This window comes from Protopterus annectens, chromosome 3.part1, assembly GCF_019279795.1.
Source record: "Protopterus annectens isolate FY-2018-M chromosome 3.part1, PAN1.0, whole genome shotgun sequence".
Classification (NCBI taxonomy): Eukaryota; Metazoa; Chordata; order Ceratodontiformes; family Protopteridae; genus Protopterus; species Protopterus annectens.
The window spans coordinates 1519889209-1519909482 of NC_056732.1; the positions used below are offsets into that span (position 1 = coordinate 1519889209).

The 20274-nt window shown below is 40.0% G+C and overlaps 1 protein-coding gene across 1 annotated transcript in view; it reads right to left on the bottom strand.

Moving 5' to 3' along the window:
• The window catches only part of IQCA1L (IQ motif containing with AAA domain 1 like), a 1829164-nt gene that overhangs the window by 576037 nt on the left and 1232853 nt on the right, over positions 1-20274 (bottom strand). The gene's annotated exons all lie outside the window — the stretch shown is intronic.

Genomic DNA, 20274 nt, shown 5'->3' on the forward strand with positions numbered 1-20274 from the left:
CTGTGTTAGCCTGTACTTCAGAGAAGTAGATACCAAACAGGAGAGGACCCAGGACTGAATCCTGTGGTACTCCACTTGTCACTTGTCTGAACTCTGATTTGGAGTCTGCTACTTTCACAGTGTGGGTTCTTTCAGTAAGCCAGTTGGCAACCCATCTCGTGACATAGGGATTTATACCTAGTTTAGTGAGTTTATCTATAATTCCAGAGTGGGGGATGGTGTTGAATGCCTTGGCGAGATCTAGATAGGCTGCGTGAACCACCTTACCCTCATCTATGTATTTGGTGACTACTTCAAAGAAGTCTATTAGGTTGAGGAGACATGATCTGCCTTTTACAAACCCAAACTGTGTGGGGTCCAGGGTTTGAAGATCTCCAATGTCTTTGTTTATGAGTTCCATGATGATACGTTCCATGGCGTTGCGGACGAGGCTCGTCAGTCTAATGGGGCAGTAGTTCCCAGGGTCTGTCGTGGCCCCCCCCCCTTTGTGGAGTGGGATAACTGTCGCGGAGCGCCATTCAATGGGCACAAAGCCTGAGGTGAGGCTATGACTGAACATGCTACTTAGGTGGGGTGCCAGTTTATTCTGTAGTTCATGTAGAAGGCAGCCTGGGATATTGTCGGGTCCCATGGATGCTGTGTTCTTAGTGTTGGAGTGTGAAGTTTTTACCTGTGCAGCCGTGATTACAGGAACTTTGCATTCTTCCGGTATATAGATGGGCCCTTTAGGGGGTGAGATGGGGGGTAAAGTTAGCACTGAACCTATCTGCCAGGATGTTGGCAGTATCAGTTGGTTCTGTATATTTAGTGTCATTGTGCATTAAATCAGAGCAGATCTGAGTGTTGCCATTGAGATTTTTGACATAGCTATAGAATGCTTTGTGGTTGTCTTTAGAATCAGTGGCAATTTTGTTTTCATAACTAGCTTTGGAGGATTTTATGAGGGATCTCAGCTTCTTACTGAGGCTGACCAGGGAGTTCCTCCAATCGTGGGATTTTACTCATTTTTGGAACCGTTTCTTTCTTCTGTTGTAGAGTTTGTTTATGGCAGAAGACCACCAGATTGGCTTCCTTTTTTTGGAGGATAACATCTTAGTTCTGTTAGGGATAGCATGATCCATGCACTTGTGTAAGTGCTTATAAAGTGCATTTGTGTAGGATTCAGCAGTCGTGGCTCTATTGTCCATCTGCATGGGTGTCATGAAGTTTGCCACTTCTGTCTTAAGAAGCGTGAAGTTGGCTTTGGAGAAATTTTTTACGGTTGTTTTCCTAATGGGTGTGGGGGTGGGAGCGGGATGTGGATGTCTAGAGTGATTAGCTTGTGGTCGGATCTGACCAAAAAGGAGCTGACTTCTGGAGTGGAACACCAGTCACCATGTTGGTGATGACCAGGTCTAGGATATTGCTGCCTCTATTGGGGGTGTGGATAAGTTGATCCAAAGTGTTGGAATTGATGATTTCCAAAAAACGTTGAGCAAAAGAGTTGGTACATGAGTAGTTTTCCCAGTTAAAGGTAGGGTAGTTGAAATCACCCATTATTAGAGTGTTGGGTTGTACCTTAATATTTTCCAGTGTATCAAGAAAAGAGGAGTGGGAATCCTGGGGCATGGTGGGGGGTCTGTAGCAAGCTACAATTTGGATTGCGGTTTTGCCCAAAGTTAGTTGAACTTGGATAATCTCGGATGCATTATGCTGAGCAACTAGCTTGGAGGTGTGGATATCCTTAATGAATATGGACACGCCTCCACCTTTAGTGTTTCAGTCTGGGTTTGGTGGCCGAAAGGTGTTGTATGAATTATAGCCTGGTAATGCAGGGGTGCTCTCTGGAGCTTTGAACCAGGTCTCTGTCACTGCACAGATGTCAATGTTCTCCATTTTAAGGAGTGCCTCAAGTGAGTGCATTTTGAGGTTTAGACTTCTAGCATTGAGTAGCATTACCCTCAGATTTTGCTTGCTTGTATCTGTTACGGTGGTGAATTTGTCATTTGAACCTTGCCTAAAAAAGGCACTATAGGGGTAGCTACAGCCTTAGCCAGTATCCGGAATCCCAAGGGTGACAGGTGCAGGCCATCTCTGGCAAAGCAGCGTGGTCTGTCGATCATGTCATCCCAAGCAGACAGATAATGGATTCCCTTAGAATGACACCAGAAGCTTAACCAGTTGTTAAAGTCAATCATTTTTGTCCTTGTACTGTGGTGTCATTCTGGGGATGGCAGGATGCTACTCAGGGCTATGGTCATTCCGGCCTGGGCTACAAGATCAGAGAGCTCCTCCATGTCTCTTTTCATGTAGTCCAGGGAGGTACGTCTCAGGTCATTCACACCAACATGGACAATGACAGAGTCATATTTGTACTTGTTGTGGAGTGACCTGAGTGCGTGCGTTATGTGGCGGATCCTGGCACCTGACAGGCAGCTGACAGTAACTTTTTCCTTGTTTAGCCTGGTATGTGGAACATCAGTATGCCTGACTATAGAGTCACCTATGATTAGAGTGTTGGGTACATTATGCCTTATGGGCTGTAGTTGAGTGGCACACTGAGTATGTGGGCTATGTGTCATTTGGGTTGTGTTGGGGGGTGGAGGTTGCTTGCATTTCTGCTTTGGAGGTCTCTGTTGTTTGGGCAGATTAGTACTGAGAGCCTCTGTGAATGTAGGTGTGTGTTTTGTGGTTCTATGTGTGTGTTTTGGTGGTGTAGGTTTTGAGGGGCTATGTGATGAGTGTGGTGCGGTGCAAGAGTTTACCTTCTCCTCTTGACTGTCTAGACCAGTCTTTGTTAAAGAGAGCTTTGCTTCCAATTTGGCTATATAAGTGCATCTCTCACAGGTCGTAGTGTTGGGTGGTAGGAGGAGAGGGTTGTCTGTGTACATGAGGCAATTGCTGCATTGTCCCAAGATGCCCAGATCAGGCAGACAGGAGAAAACACCGGGAGCTGACCTTTAGACATGCCTGAATAGGTGCTTATTTATTAAGTACTAAAAACTGTTTTCCTCTAGACAAGTGACGAAAGTTGAGTGCTGTAGTAATTTGTAACTTATTTAGTGCTTACAATGAGCTCTGAACAAGTGCTGAGATCAAAGAAACAGTTGAGTGCTAAAACTAAAATGCTGGCTAGTTGCAAGGGAAATTTTGAAAAACAGACTTTATGGCGCCAGGAATAGTTTAACCCAAGTTAAGTGGGGGAGGGTGCTTAGGAGCTCACAAACAGTCCTGGACACAGCAAATCCGTATCTGACCTGCCACAGGAAAGGGGGAAGCAAGCTTAGTTCTAGTAATTGTACATAAAAAAAGTCATATTCTTAGTTATAACCATTTCCTCCTCAACATTTTTGACAAAGTATTCTATATGACATTTTTAAAATCTACCAATGCATTACAATTCCCAAAAACATGTTCCCAGTTACCTCTCCTCCCTTTTCCACCACAATTCTAGCATTTGCTGTCTTTTAAGAGTATGAAAATACCTATTCAAACACTTCTAAGAAAAAATCCTAAACTTTCTGGGCTTTGCTGCATACTTGGGACCTGAGGATGTGTCCCCCCATTGTTACTTTGTACACTGTCTTTCCATTCTCTCTCATCCTAAACTTTTCTAACCTCTGATTGATTCCCATGCTTATCAAGCAATATTTTATATGGCCTACTAATTATCACTTTCTAACGGACTTCTATTATAGACTCAAGCAAAATCACTACCAGTGCGGGTCCTTCATGTAACGGTACCCTGTCCCTTTCACATTGCCTATACTCTGTTATCCATCCCAGGCAAGGAAGGTAGTCTGTGACCTGTAGTCCAACCTTTTACTTATTCTCATCCTACTGTAATACCTTTCCCCTCACTAGCTGTTATGCTCATCTTACTGTTTTACCTTTCCATGTTAGCCTCATCCTACTGTATTACCTTTCCCCTCACTAGCTGTTAGTCTCATCCTTCTGTAGTACCTATCCCCCCACTAGCTGTTAGTCTCATCTACTGTATTACCTTTCCCCTCACTAGCTGTTAGCCTCATCCTACTGTAATACCTATCCCCTCACTAGCTGTTAGTCTCATCCTGTTGTATTACTTTTCCCCTAACTAGCTGTTAGTCTCATTCTACTGTATTACCTTTCCTCTCACTAGCTGTTAGTCTCATCCATCTGTATTTCCTTTCCCCTCACTAGCTGTTAGTCTCATTCTTCTGTATTACCTTTCCATTACTAGCTCTTAGTCTCATCTTTTGTATTACCTTTCCACTCACTAGCTGTTAGTCTCATCCTACAGTTTTACCTTTCCCATCACTAGCTGTTAGTCTCATCCTACTGTATTACCTTTCCCCTCACTAGCTGTTAGTCTCATCCTACTGTATAACTTTTCCCCTCACTAGCTGTTAGTCTCATCCTACTGTATTACCTTTCCCCTCACTAGCTGTTAGTCTCATCCTACTGTATTACCTTTCCCTCACTTGCTGTTAGTCTCATCCTACTGTATTACCTTTCCCATCACTAGCTGTTACACTCATCATACTGTATTACCATTCCATTACTAGCTGTTAGTCTCATCCTACTGTATTACCTTTCCATTACTAGCTGTTAGTCTCATGTGGCAGCCATGGTGGTGCAGCGGTTAGTGTTGCTGCCTCACAGCAAGAGGATCTTTGGTTTGATCCTCGGCTGGGGTGCCTTCTGTGTGGAGTCTGCATGTCCTCCCTATGGTCACATGAGTTTTCTCCGGGTGCTCCTGTTTCCTCCCACATCACAATGACATGCTGTAGGTGGATTGGACACTCTACACGTGTGTGCATGTGTGTGCCTTCTGTGGGAGGTTGGGCACCGGCCGGGAAACTCAACACTGTAAAATCTCAACTGCCAATCATAAGCGGACAGGTAATCCGCTGTGGCGACACCTAATCAGGAAAAGCTGAAAGAAGAAGAGGAAGAAGAAGACAAGCTGTTAGTGTCATCGTACTGTATTTCCATTCCCCTCACTAGCTGTTAGTCTCATCCTACTGTAGTACCTTTCCCCTCACCAGCTGTAAGTTTCATCATACTGTATTACCTTTTCCCTCACCAGCTCTTCATCTCATCCTACTGTATTACCTTTCCATTACTAGCTGTTAGTCTCATCCTACTGTATTACCTTTCCATTACTAGCTATTAGTCTCATCCTACTGTATTACCTTTCCATTACTAGCTGTTAGTCTCATCCTACTGTATTACCTTTCCATTACTAGATGTTCATTTCATCCTACTGTTTTACATTTCACCTCACTAGCTGATAGTCTAATTCTACTGTATTGCCTTTCCGTTACTGGCTGTTACTCTCATCCTTCTGTATTACCTTTACATGACTAGCTGTTAGTCCCATCTTACTGTAATACATTTCCCCTCACTAGATGTAACTCTCATCCTACTGTATTACCTTTCAATTACTAGCTGTTAGTCTCATCATACTGTGTTACATTTCCATTACTAGCTGTTAGTCTCATCCTACTGTATTACCTTTACATTACTAGCTGTTAGTCCCATCTTACTGTAATACATTTCCCCTCACTAGATTGTAACTCTCATCCTACTGTATTACCTTTCCAATACTAGCTGTTAGTCTCATCCTATTGTATTGCCTTTCCCCTCACTAGCTCTTAGTCTCATCCTACAGTATTACCTTCCCCTCACTAGCTTTTATTCTCATCCTACTCTATTACCTTTCCGCTCACTAGCTTTTAGTCTAATCCTACTGTATTTTCTTTCTCCTTACTAGCTGTTAGTGTCATGCTACTGTATTACCTTTCCATTACTAGCTGTTAGTCTCATCCTACTGTATTACCTTTCCATTACTAGCTGTTAGTCTCATAGTACTGCATTAACTTTCCATTACTAGCTGTTAGTCTCATCATACTGTATTACCTTTCCCCTCACTAGCTGCTAGTCTCATCCTACTGTATTACCTTTCCCCTCACTAGCTGTTACACTCATCATACTGTATTACCTTTCCAATACTAGCTGTTAGTCTCATCCTACTGCATTTACTTTCCCATCACTAGCAGTTAGTCTCATCCTACTGCATTTACTTTCCCATCACTAGCAGTTAGTCTCATCCTGCTGTATTTCCTTTCCCTTAACCAGCTGTAAGTCTCATCCTACTGTATTACCTTTCTCCTCACTAGCTGTCAGTCTCATTCTACTGTATTACCTTTCCCCTCACTAGCTGTTAGTCTCATCCTACTGTATTACCTTTCCCCTCACTAGCTGTTAGACTCATCCTTCTGTATTACCTTTGCATTACTGGCTTTTACTCTCATCCTTCTGTATTACCTTTCCATTACCTTTCCATTACTAGCTGTTAGTCTCAACCTACTGTATTACCTTTCTAATACTAGCTGTAAGTCTCATCGTACTGTATCACCTTTCCCCTCATTAGCTTTTAGTCACATTTTACAATATTCCATTACTAACTTTTAGTCTCATCCTACAGTATTACCTTCACCTCACTAGCTGTTAGTCTTATCCTAATCTATTTCCTTTCTGCTCACTAGCTCTAAGTCTCATCTGACTGTATTTTCTTTCTTCTTACTAGCTGTTAGTGTCATGCTACTGTATTATGTTTCCATTACTAGCTATTAGTCTCATACTACTGTATTATCTTTCCATTACTAGCTGTTAGTCTCATCCAACTGTATTTCCTTTCCCTCACTAGCTGTTAGTCTCATCCTACTGTATTACCTTTCCATTACTAGCTGTTAGTCTCATCCTACTGTATTACCTTTCCATTACTAGCTGTTAGTCTCATACTACTGTATTGCATTTCCTTTACTAGATGTTAGTCTCATCCTACTGTATTACCTTTCCATTACTGGCTGTTACTCTCATCCTTCTGTATTACCTTTCCATTACCTTTCCATTACTAGCTGTTACTCTCATCCTACTGTATTACATTTCCTCTACTAGCTGTTAGTCTCATCATACTGTATTACCTTTCCCCTCACTAGCTGCTAGTCTCATACTACTCTATTACCTTTCCCCTCACTAGCTGCTACACTCATCATACTGTATTATCTTTCAATTACTAGCTGTTAGTCTCATCCTACTGTATTTCCTTTCCCCTCACTAGCTGTAAGTCTCATCCTACTGTATTACCTTTCTCCTCACTAACTGTTAGTCACATCCTACTGTATTACCTTTCCCCTCACTAGCTGTTAGTCTCATCTACTGTATTACCTTTCCCCTCACTAGCTGTTAGTCTCATCCTACTGTATCACCTTTCCCCTCACTAGCAGTTAGTCTCATTGTATGGTATTTCCTTTCCCTTCACTAGCTGTTAGTCTCATCCTACTGTATTACCTTTCCCCTCACTAGCTTTTAGTCACCTCCTACTGTATTACTATTCCATTTCTGGCTCTTAGTCTCATCCTACAGTAATACTTTTCCCCTCACTAGCCGTTAGTCTCATCCTACTGTATTTTCTCTCTCCTTACTAGCTGTTAGTCTCAACATACTGTATTACCTTTCCATTGCTAGCTGTTACTCTCATACTACTTTATTACCTTTCCATTACTAGATGTTAGTCTCATCCTACTGTATTACCTTTCCCCTCACTAACTGTTAGTCTCATTCTACTGTATTACCATTCCATTACTGGCTGTTACTCTCATCCTTCTGTATTACCTTTCCATTACTAGCCGTTAGTCTCATCCTACGGTATTACCTTTCTGCTCACTAGTTGTTACACTCATCATACTGTATTACCATTCCATTACTAGCTGTTAGTCTCATCCTACTGTATTACCTTTCCATTACTAGCTGTTAGTCTCATCTTACTGTAATACATTTCCCCTCACTAGATGTTACTCTCATCCTACTGTATTACCTTTCCAATACTAGCTGTTAGTCTCATCCTACTGTATTACCTTTCCCTCACTTGCTGTTAGTCTCATCCTACTGTATTACCTTTCCCCTCACTAGCTGTTAGTCTCATCCTACTGTATTACCTTTCCATTACTAGCTGTGCCTCTAATCATACTGTATCAACTTTCCCCTCATTAGCTTTTGGTCCCATCATACTGTATTACCTTTCCCCTCACTAGCTGTTAGTCTCATCCTACTGTAATACCATTCCATTACTAGCTCTTAGTCTCATCCTACAGTATTACCTTCCCCTCACTAGCTGTTAGTCTCATCCTACTCTATTACCTTTCCACTCACTAGCTGTTACTCTCATCCTTCTGTATTTTCTCTCTCCTTACTAGCTGTTAGTGTCATTCTACTGTATTACCATTCCATTACTAGCTGTTATTCTCATACTACTGTATTGCCTTTCCGTTACTGGCTGTTACTCTCATCCTTCTGTATTACCTTTCCATTACCTTTCAGTTACTAACTGTTAATCTCATCCTACTGTATTACCTTCCCATTACTAGCTGTTAGTCTCATCCTACTGCATTACCTTTCCCCACACTAGCTGTTAGTCTCATCCTACTGTATTACCTTTCCCCTCAGTAGCTGTTACACTTATCATACTGTATTACCATTCCATTACTAGCTGTTAGTCTCATCCTGCTGTATCAGCTTTCCATCCCTAGCTGTTAGTCTCATCTTACTCTAATACATTTCCCCTCACTAGATGTTACTCTCATCCTACTGTATTACCTTTCCAATACTAGCTGTTAGCCTCATCCTACTGTATTACCTTTCCCTCACTTGCTGTTAGTCTCATTCTACTGTATTACCTTCCCCTCATCAGCTGTTAGCCCATTGTACGATATTTCCTTTCCATTCACTAGCTGTTAGTCTCATCCTACTGTATTACCTTTCCATTACTAGCTGTTAGTCTCATCCTACTGTATTACCTTTCCCCTCACTAGCTGTTAGTCTCATCCTACTGTATTACCTTTCTCCTCACTAGCTGTTAGTCTCATCCTACTGTATTACCTTTCCATTACTAGCTGTTAGTCTCATCCTACTGTATTACCTTTCCATTACTAGCTGTTAGTCTCATCCTACTGTATTACCTTTCCCTCACTAGCTGTTAGTCTCATCCTACTGTATTACCTTTCCATTACTAGCTGTTAGTCTCATCCTACTGTATTACCTTTCCCTCACTAGCTGTTAGTCTCATCCTACTGTATTACCTTTCCATTACTAGCTGTTAGTCTCATCCTACTGTATTACCTTTCCCCTCACTAGCTGTTAGTCTCATCCTACTGTATTACCTTTCCCTCACTAGCTGTTAGTCTCATCCTACTGTATTACCTTTCCCCTCACTAGCTGTTAGTCTCATCCTACTGTATTACCTTTCCCTCACTAGCTGTTAGTCTCATCCTACTGTATTACCTTTCCCTTCACTAGCTGTTAGTCTCATCCTACTGTATTACCTTTCCCTCACTAGCTGTTAGTCTCATCCTACTGTATTACCTTTCCTGTCACTAGCTGTTAGTCTCATCCTACTGTATTACTTTTCCCCTCACTAGCTGTTAGTCTCATCCTACTGTATTACCTTTTCCCTCACTAGCTGTTAGTCTCATCCTACTGTATTACCTTTCCATTACTAGCTGTTAGTCTCATCCTACTGTATTACCTTTCCATTACTAGCTGTTAGTCTCATCCTACTGTATTACCTTTCCCCTCACTAGCTGTTAGTCTCATCCTACTGTATTACCTTTCCATTACTGGCTGTTACTCTCATCCTTCTGTATTACCTTTCCATTACTAGCTGTTAGTCTCATCCTACTGTATTACCTTTCCCTCACTAGCTGTTAGTCTCATCCTACTGTATTACCTTTCCATTACTAGCTGTTAGTCTCATCCTACTGTATTACCTTTCCATTACTAGCTGTTAGTCTCATCCTACTGTATTACCTTTCCATTACTAGCTGTTAGTCTCATCCTACTGTATTACTTTTCCCCTCACTAGCTGTTAGTCTCATCCTACTGTATTACCTTTCCCCTCACTAGCTGTTAGTCTCATCCTACTGTATTACCTTTCCATTACTAGCTGTTAGTCTCATCCTACTGTATTACCTTTCCCTCACTAGCTGTTAGTCTCATCCTACTGTATTACCTTTCCCTCACTAGCTGTTAGTCTCATCCTACTGTATTACCTTTCCATTACTAGCTGTTAGTCTCATCCTACTGTATTACCTTTCCCTCACTAGCTGTTAGTCTCATCCTACTGTATTACCTTTCCCTCACTAGCTGTTAGTCTCATCCTACTGTATTACCTTTCCATTACTAGCTGTTAGTCTCATCCTACTGTATTACCTTTCCATTACTAGCTGTTAGTCTCATCCTACTGTATTACCTTTCCATTACTAGCTGTTAGTCTCATCCTACTGTATTACCTTTCCATTACTAGCTGTTAGTCTCATCCTACTGTATTACCTTTCCATTACTAGCTGTTAGTCTCATCCTACTGTATTACCTTTCCCCTCACTAGCTGTTAGTCTCATCCTACTGTATTACCTTTCCCTCACTAGCTGTTACTCTCATCCTACTGTATTACCATTCCATTACTAGCTGTTAGTCTCATCCTACTTTATTACATTTCCCCTCACTAGCTGCTAGTCTCATCCTACTGTATTACCTTTTGCCTCACTAGCTGTTACTCTCATCCTACTGTATTATCATTCTATTACTAGCCTTAGGTCTCATCCTTCCTTATTACCTTTCCCCTCACTAGTTGATAGTCTCATCCTACTGTATTACCTTTCCATTACTAGCTGTTAGTCTCATCCTACTGTGTACCTTTCCTTTACTAGCTGTTAGTCTCATCCTATTGTATTACCTTTCCATTATTAGCTGATTGTCTCATCCAACTGTATTTACTTTCCTCTCACTTGCTCTTACTCTCATCCTACTGTTTTACCTTTCCATTACTAGCTGTTAGTCTCATCCTACTGTAATAACTTTCCTCTCACTAGCAGTTACACTCATCCTACTGTATTATCTTTCCATTACTAGCTGTTAGTCTCATCCTACTGTATTACTATTCCCCTCACTAGCTTTTAGCCTCATCCTACTGTATTACCTTTCCCCTCACTAGCTGTTACTCTCATCCAACTGTATTACCTTTCCATTACTAGCAGTTAGTCTCATCCTACTGTATTTCCTTTCCCATCACTAGCTGTTAGTCTTATCCTAATGTATTACCTTTCCCCTTACTAGCTGTTAGTCTCATCCTAATGTATTACCTTTCCCCTCACTAGCTGTCAGTCTCATTCTACTGCATTACCTTTCCCCTCACAAGCTATTAGTCTCATCCTACTGTATTACCTTTCCCCTCACTAGCTGTTAGTCTCATCCTACTGTATTACCTTTCCCCTCACTAGCTGTTAGTCTCATCCTACTGTATTACCTTTCCCCTCAATAGCTGTTAGTGTCATCCTACTGTATTACCTTTCCATTACTAGCTGTGAGTCTCATCCTACTGTATCACCTTTCCCCTCACTAGCTGTTAGTCTCATCGTACAGTATTTCTTTTCCCCTCACTAGCTGTTAGTCTCATCCTACTGTATTACCTTTCCCCTCACTAGCTGTTAGTCTCATCCTACTGTATTACATTTCCATTACTAGCTCTTAGTCTCATCCTACTGTATTACCTTTCCCCTCACTAGCTGTTAGTCTCATCCTACTATATTACCATTCCATTTCTAGCTGTTAGTCTCATCCTACTCTATTACCTTTCCCCTCACTAGCTGTTAGTCTCATCCTACTGTATTTTCTTTCTCCTTACTAGCTGTTAGTGTCATGCTACTGTATTACCTTTCCATTACTAGCTGTGAGTCTCATCCTACTGTATCACCTTTCCCCTCACTAGCTGTTAGTCTCATCCTACTGTATTACCTTTCCATTACTAGCTGTTAGTCTCATCCTACTGTATTACCTTTCCATTACTAGCTGTTAGTCTCATACTACTGTATTACCTTTCCATTACTAGCTGTTAGTCTCATCTTACTGTATTTCCTTTCCCCTCACTAGCTGTTAGTCTCATCCTACTGTATTACCTTTCCCCTCACTAGCTGTTACTCTCATCCTACTGTCTTACCTTTCCCCTCACAAGTTGATAGTCTCATCCTAGTGTATTACCTTTCCATTAGTAGCTGTAAGTCTCATCCTATTGTATTACTTTTCCTCTCACTAGCTGTTAGTCTCATCCTACTGTATTTCCTTTCACCTCACTAGCTGTTAGTCTTATTCTTCTGTATTACCTTTCCTCTCACTAGCTGTTAGTCTTATCCTACCCAAACCATTTCTGGAAAAAGTCCGTCAGTGGGTTTGGGGGGTGGGGTACCATTCTAATGAACATCCTGATTGCCATTTGTGTAGGTATGCTCCTACTGGGAGTCTGTGTTTGTTGTGGTATCCCCTGCATGAAAAGACTGATTAAAGACTTTATAGACATGTCAGTTTCTGAAACCTTATATCAAAGTACTGAGTTTGAAGAACTGTTAAAAGACTGAAAATGCTTTTATAAGTTCAAACTGAATGACTTTCTTAACTGCAAATCCTGAGTGGAAGAGGTTAGGAGAAGAAAACAAACTGTTTATGCTTATTTTGAAAGTAGAATAAGAGTATTAATAGGGGGGAAATGTTAGAAAAATATGTATTAATGTGTGTATTAGTAATATGCTTAGTGCATTCAGAGCCTAAAAGAGTTAACACATTTATTCTATTTCATACTGCATAAATCTGTACAAACTGCAGTTGCTTTATTACCCGACCTTTAGAATTGGTTTTAAGCTGTTTGACAAGTTTGACAAGTGAGGATTTTTCTAGTTTACCATCAAATTCATATTTATTAATGCATTTTGAGTAATATTTAGTATTATCAGCATGCTGTGACTGCATGTATTTCGCGTCTTCGGTTAACGACGGATTTTGGGACATTTTTGTACAATTATTACTCATTTTGTTCTACCCTTTTAATCGTTACGTAACACCTTATTTTTATGTGTTACCACGGATATTTTTATAGTCTATTCAGAATGACTGCCTACCTCCTCTGTTTCCCTGATCTATGACAAGACAGTAATCTTTCTGTCCCTGACTTATAAACAGTCTCTAACAGAACAAATACAGATCTAGTCCCTGATCTAAAAAGAAGGTAGATTCACCTTACCTGAGCCTTCGTGATTGATCACCTGGTTCGAGTAAACCCATCCTTCAGTCACAGATCAGAAAGTGGCTGGCCTCTTTTGTATGACAATTCAGTCGGAGGACTTTTCAAATAAGAAGAACCGATGTGGTTTCTTCTCCGTACGGTTTCAAGTCACCTGGGCTGTCTGATCTGAGGCGAAGTGAAGGTTTCTGGTCCGAAGGACCAATCTGTCAAAGGAAAAAACTTCAAAGGCCAATACACGTAAGGTTCAGTTAAGGCACTTTAATTTACTTGCAGCAAGGAGACAAAAACATGCAAATACAAGGATTTGTCGAACTACTAACAGGAAGTATGTTCATTCTTATACTGTTTTACAAGACATGGCCTTCTAAGCTGACGTAATCAAACACAACTTTAAGCATTGTTCTACAGCAGGTGTTACTTCAGATTTTCTGCTGACATGACTAGATTTGTGAGAAACTTTTTAGAAAAACAAGCTGGCCTTGGTGACCAGTACTTCATTTACAAGCGTCTATTGTACACTGTTACTTTTCAAGGTACTTTTCTTAAAACAGATACAAGCAAATGCTGATTGCAGTTCATATTTTCAAGCAGGCTTTGTCCTAATTATCTGTTACTTCTACAGTTGTGTATGTTCTCATGGCACAGCGGAACTTCTTGTCTAAGTTTCATATAAGCAGTATTGTTCTATTCATTATTTTCCTAACGCAAGCAGAAATCATCTGCTTCTGAGTAAATTTCCAAGGCACAAGCAAGATTTAGCTGACAGTACAAGGTCGAAAAGCAACTGGAGTTTGTTCAGATTTATGCAGTATGAAATAGAATAAATGTGTTAACTCTTTTAGGCTCTGAATGCACTAAGCATATTACTAATACACACATTAATACATATTTTTCTAAAAATCTATTAGTCTCATCCTACTGTATTACCTTTCCATTACTAGCTGTTAGTCTCATCCTACTGTATTACCTTTCCATTACTAGCTGTTAGTCTCATACTACTTTGTTAACTTTCCATTACTAGCTGTAAGTCTCATCTTACTGTATCACCTTTCCCCTCACTAACTGTTAGTCTCATCATACAGTATTTCTTTTCCCATCACAAGCTGTTAATCTCATCCTACTGTATTACCTTTCCCCTCACTTGCTGTTAGTCTCATCCTACTGTATTACTTTTCCATTACTAGCTGTTAGTTTCATCCTAATTTATTACCGTCCCCTCACTAGCTGTTAGTCTCATCCTACTATATTACCATTCCATTTCTAGCTGTTAGTCTCATCCTACTCTATTACCTTTCCCCTCACTAGCTGTTAGTCGCATCCTACTGTATTATCTTTCGATTACTAGCTGTTAGTCTCTTCCTTCTTTTTTACCTTTCCTTTCATTAGCTGTTAGTCTCATCCTACTGTATTACTTTTCCACTCACTAGCTGTTAGTCTCATCCTACCGTATTAACTTTCTCTTCACTATCTGTTATTCTCTTCCTTCTGTATTACCTTCCCCCTCACTAGCTGTTAGTCTCATTCTACTGTGTTATCTTCCCCTCACTAGCTGTTAGTCTCATCCTACTGTATTTCCTTTCCATTTTAGCTGTTAGTTCATCCTACTCTATTACCTTTCCACTCACTAGCTGTTAGTCTCATCCTAATGTATTACATTTCCACTCATTAGCTGTTAGTCTCATCCTAATGTATTACCTTACCATTATTAGCTGTTAGTTTCATTCAATAGCTGTTTCTGTATTTCCTTTCCCTTCACTAGCTGTTAGTCTCATCCTAATGTATTACATTTCCACTCATTAGCTGTTAGTCTCATCCTAATGTATTACCTTTCCCCTTACTAGCTGTTAGTCTAATCCTACTGTATTACCTTTCCATTACTAGTTGTTAGTCTCATCCTACTGTATTCCCTTTCTGCTCACTAGCTATTAATGTCATCCTACTGTATTACCTTTCCCCTCACTAGCTTTTAGTCTCATCCTACTGTATTACCTTTGCCCTCACTAGCTGTTAGTCCCATCCTAATGTATTACATTTCCACTCATTAGCTGTTAGTCTCATCCTAATGTATTACCTTTCCCCTTACTAGCTGTTAGTCTTATCCTACTGTATTACCTTTCCATTACTAGCTGTTAGTCTCATCCTACTGTATTAACTTTGCCCTCACTAGCTGTTAGTCTCATCCTAATGTATTACCTTTGCCTTCACTAGCTGTTAGTCTCATCCTAATGTATTACATTTCCCCTCATTAGCTGTTAGTCTCATCCTACTGTATTCCCTTTCTGTTCACTAGCTGTTAGTGTCATCCTACTGTATTACCTTTCCCCTCACTAGCTTTTAGTCTCATCCTACTGTATTACCTTTGCCCTCACTAGCTGTTAGTCTCATCCTAGTATATTACCATTCCATTTCTAGCTGTTAGTCTCATCCTACTGTATTAGCTTTCCATTACTAGCTGTTAGTCTCATACTACTCTATCACCTTTCCCCTCACTAGCTGTTAGTCTCATCCTACTGTATTACCTTTTCATTCCTAGCTGTTAGTCTCATCCTACTGTATTACCTTTCCCCTCACTAGCTGTTAGTCTCATCCTACTTTATTCCCTTTCCCCTCACTAGCTGTTAGTCTCGTCCTACTGTATTATCTTTCGATTACTAGCTGTTAGTCTCATCCTACTCTATTATCTTTCCTCTCACTAGCTGTTACTCTCATCCTACTGCATTACCTTTCCCCTCACTAGCTGTTAGTCTCATCCACAGTTTTGCCATTCCGTTCACTAGCTGTTAGTCTCATCCTACTGTATTACCTTTCTCCTCACTAGCTGTTAGTCTCATCCTACTGTTTTACCTTTCCATTACTAGCTGTTAGTCTCATCCTACTGTATTTCCTTTCCATTTTAGCTGTTAGTTCATCCTACTGTATTACCTTTCCTCTCACTAGCTGTTAGTCTCATCCTAATGTTTTACCTGTCCCCTCACTAGCTGTTACTCTCATCCTACTGTATTACTTTTACATTATTAGCTGTTAGTTTCATCCTACTTTATTTCTTTTCTATTTCTAGCTGTTGGTTCATCCTACTATATTACCTTTCCTCTCACTAGCTGTTAGTCTCATCCTAATGTATTATTTTTCCCCTCATTAGCTGTCAGTCTCATCCTAATGTATTACCTTTCCCCTTACTAGCTGTTAGTCTTATCCTACTGTATTACCTTTCCATTACTAGCTGTTAGTCTCATCCTACTGTATTACCTTTCCCCTCATTAGCTTTTTGTCTCATCCTACTGTATTACCTTTCTCCTCACTAGCTGTTAGTCACATCCTACTGTATTACCTTTCTATTACTAGCTGTTAGTCTCATCCTACTGTATTACCTTTCCCCTCACTAGCTTTTAGTCTCATCATACTGTATTACCTTTGCCCTCACTAGCTGTTAGTCTCATCCTAGTATATTACCATTCCATTTCTAGCTGTTAGTCTCATCCTACTCTATTAACTTTCCCCTTATCAGCTGTTAGTCTCATCCTATTGTATTACCTTTCCATTACTAGCTGTTAGTCTCATCCTACTGTATTACCTTTCCATTACTAGCTGTTAGTCTCATACTACTGTATTACCTTTCCATTTCTAGCTGTTATTCTCATCCTACTCTATTACCTTTCCCCTTACTAGCTGTTAGTCTCATCCTACTGTATTATCTTTCCATTACTAGCTGATAGTCTCATCCTACTGTATTACCTTTCCATTACTAGCTGTTAGTCTCATACTACTGTATTACCTTTCAATTACTAGCTGTTAGTCTCATCCTACTGTATTACGTATCCCCTCAGTAGTTGTTAGTTTCATCCTACTGTATTACCTTTCAGCTCACTAGCAGTTAGTCTCATCCTACTGCATTACCTTTCCATTACTAGTTGTTTGCTCCCAAAACTTTGTTCTTTTGCTAATTTCCTCCAGTAAATTGCACTTTTTATTAGTTGTTTAAAGTTGGGGTCAGATTAGGGAGTAAGATTTGTTTAAATTATGTTGTTGTGTTTCAGTGGGGGCAACCAGTATTGGTTTGAGCAGATTATAGAACTTGGAATGGTCAGAAACTGGTCATTACATTAACAAAAAGAATTTCATGCCAGTTTTTCTTCTTCTGTAGGAAGTACACTTGTGGATGATTCATGGACTCATCCAGTTTTTAATATTTGAGGCTTCGTTTCATAGCGTTTGGAAGACCATTAAGACAGAATGATCACAAAAGGAATTTGGGAGGACCTGCAGCTGATGCACTTTGAATTGTCGTAATGATAACATCCAGCAAAATGCAATTTTTTGTGTTGGGGTTATTACTACTATGTGTGCCATAGAGAAATGCAGATCCTGAATGAGAAAATAGTTAAGCAGAAAATGCCAAATGGCTAACCATAATGGTAGTCTGGAGGCCTCAGATTATACGGATAGAGGGGTGCTGTCAATAACAATATATAGAACTCTCATCATCCTGCCAGTTATAGCCAAAGGAAGCTCATTCACATGTAAATAAATGAGTCTGGGATGGGAGATAGGGAGGGTTAAAGTAACCCATGGACAACAAATGAAGTAATGAATGCATTCTTGACGGTTCTGTATTTAAACTAGGCGTGTGGGGATGGGAGATAGTGAGGGGTACAGTAACCCATAGACAACAAATGAAGGGATGAATTCATCATCCTGCACTGCTCTGCATTTAAACCAGGCATGTGCTATACAGAGCGTACACATTTTTTAAACAAGCATAAATAATATGCTGCACAGGACAGAAGCTTAGCTCATTGGTAATATCATGTGCATGAACAGCATCTCATGATCACCATTGTGCAAGCACAACTTAGGTTAGAGTCCAGCTGGCAAGTTATGCAGGCAAGAACATTTGTTTGAACTTGCAGGTGGGATGGTTCAGTTAATGAATGCAGGAAACTTACGACAGTTATGGTATTAGGACAGTGGTGCTTGCATTGAGAAAAACATAGTCAATGGATACGGTCAGGAATTGCAGTTGAGGACTGTTGTAAACCATGGCATCTATACTGCAGGAATGACACTCAGCATCACAGCAGGTGCAACCAGTCAGAGGAATACACCATCATTTACGTTAGCAAGGAACCTTACTCTTCATTAGCACTCAGTACTGCTACCCCTTTGCTTTGCAAGTTGTACCAGCTAGAGTAAGTCTGCATGAGGGAAAGGTGCATGCCAGGGTTGGCTCTAATCCTGTAGAAGAAGGGCACATTCAGAGTGGTTGGATGTTAACACTGTCTGAAATGGGAGTACAGTGAAGCACATTGAGGGCCATAAGTGTCCATATTATAGTCAGTCAACAGTTGCCATCTATACTAGACAACATATGTCTGTGTGTGTGTGTGTGTGTGTGTGTGTGTGTGTGTGTGTGTGTGTGTGTGTGTGTGTGTGTGTGCGTGTGTGCGTGTGTGCGTGCACGTACATATGTATGTGCATGAGTGTATGTGCATGTGCATGTATGTGTATGTGTGGTGTGTATGTATTAATATGAGGTACACATCTTGACAATGGAAGATAAAAAAAAGCATCAATACTGGCTAGTTAGAAGCAGAGGGGGCTGCACAATGCATTATATACTTAAAAAGGTCGCATTGTATTCAGCATGATGAGTTTTAACAATCACTGCATTAAAAGAAGGGTCAAAAAACAGTGTCTATGAACAAAATCAACAACAGTGCATGATATATAAAACCTCACTAAACTGACACAGACTGGATTCGATTTAGAAATTTGGTGTTCAGAACCTGACCCATTTGTATCAGGATAACCTGCAGAGATACATCCCACTTACATGTCTCTGAAGGAAATGCGCTGTGGAATGTCCAAAGTTCAAATGCACTGTTAGCGCCATGACTTGTTGATGGTATAGCTGCAGATGATTTGACAGAGTTATGATACGCCTAATATGAACTAAATGCCATGTATTCATGATACACTTTGGTAATTGCAATAATAGAAAGCTTGTTGGTCAGAAGAATGGTCACTTATAGAACTGAGAGATAGTTAACCCTTTGTGCCACTGCTTTTAGCAAAATCACATTTGTACACCTTAAATAAGAAATATCATGAAAATATAATTATACGTACTAAAGATATTGATAGCTGGAGAGGTGCCATCAATGTACATAACACTTTGCAGCTTAGCTATTACGTATGAGGTTATAAGACAGGGACAGCACATGAAATTTATATATATATATATATATATATATATATATATATATCCACACACACACACACACACACACACACACACACATATATAGATACACATACACACACACACACACACACACACACACACACACACACACACACACACATATATATATTTAAAGCAAAAAATGGAATGCTAGTTGCACAGGAATGATTACTATTGATTTCAGCATACAAATTACTAAAACAAACCATTGTTACAACTTCTTGTGCAAGATCCATGTCAAAGGTCACATTGCAATCTTATTAAAAGCACAAAAACAGGATTCAAGCTTGTATCACTTGTATAAACTATGGTTTATTAAGTCAAAACAAGAAATGAGTGCTTTCACCCTTATCAGAGCTTCATCAGATCCAAGTTATGCACAGTAGTAGCAAGTAATATATACTTTTCTATTTTCCATGTAAAAAGCCATATAAATTACAAGACTTTAATCCAAGTGCATTTAAACATATCACATTCAATGGCATTGAGTGGAACAGCTACGTATACATAGTTTGTATCTTTATTGTGACTGGTGTTGTTTACTCCTTGTCTAAGTACATACAGTCATTGTGTATATGGCTGTTGATCAGTGTGATAGGTAAATCTCAAATAATGTAAGTATATAGTCCTGCATTTTTGTTACATGAACACAGGTTAAATTAGAGATTGTTGAAGGGTGGGGTAGAAAAATATATTCCCCTATTGGGTAAAGGTCAAGTAGGTATAGGCTGTGATTCACATGAAGCAGATGATTTGGGTTTGAAAAGGGTTTTTACACATACACTAAATGTACACAATATGTGTTCAAGAACTTTCTATCACATTTTTGTGCTTTCTAGTCACTGAGAAAGATTACACTAAGTGTGAATGTAGTCTACACTTTGTGGTAACCTTTATGAATCCTTGTCAATATTTAAGGCTGCAAGAATGTCAGCAGGAA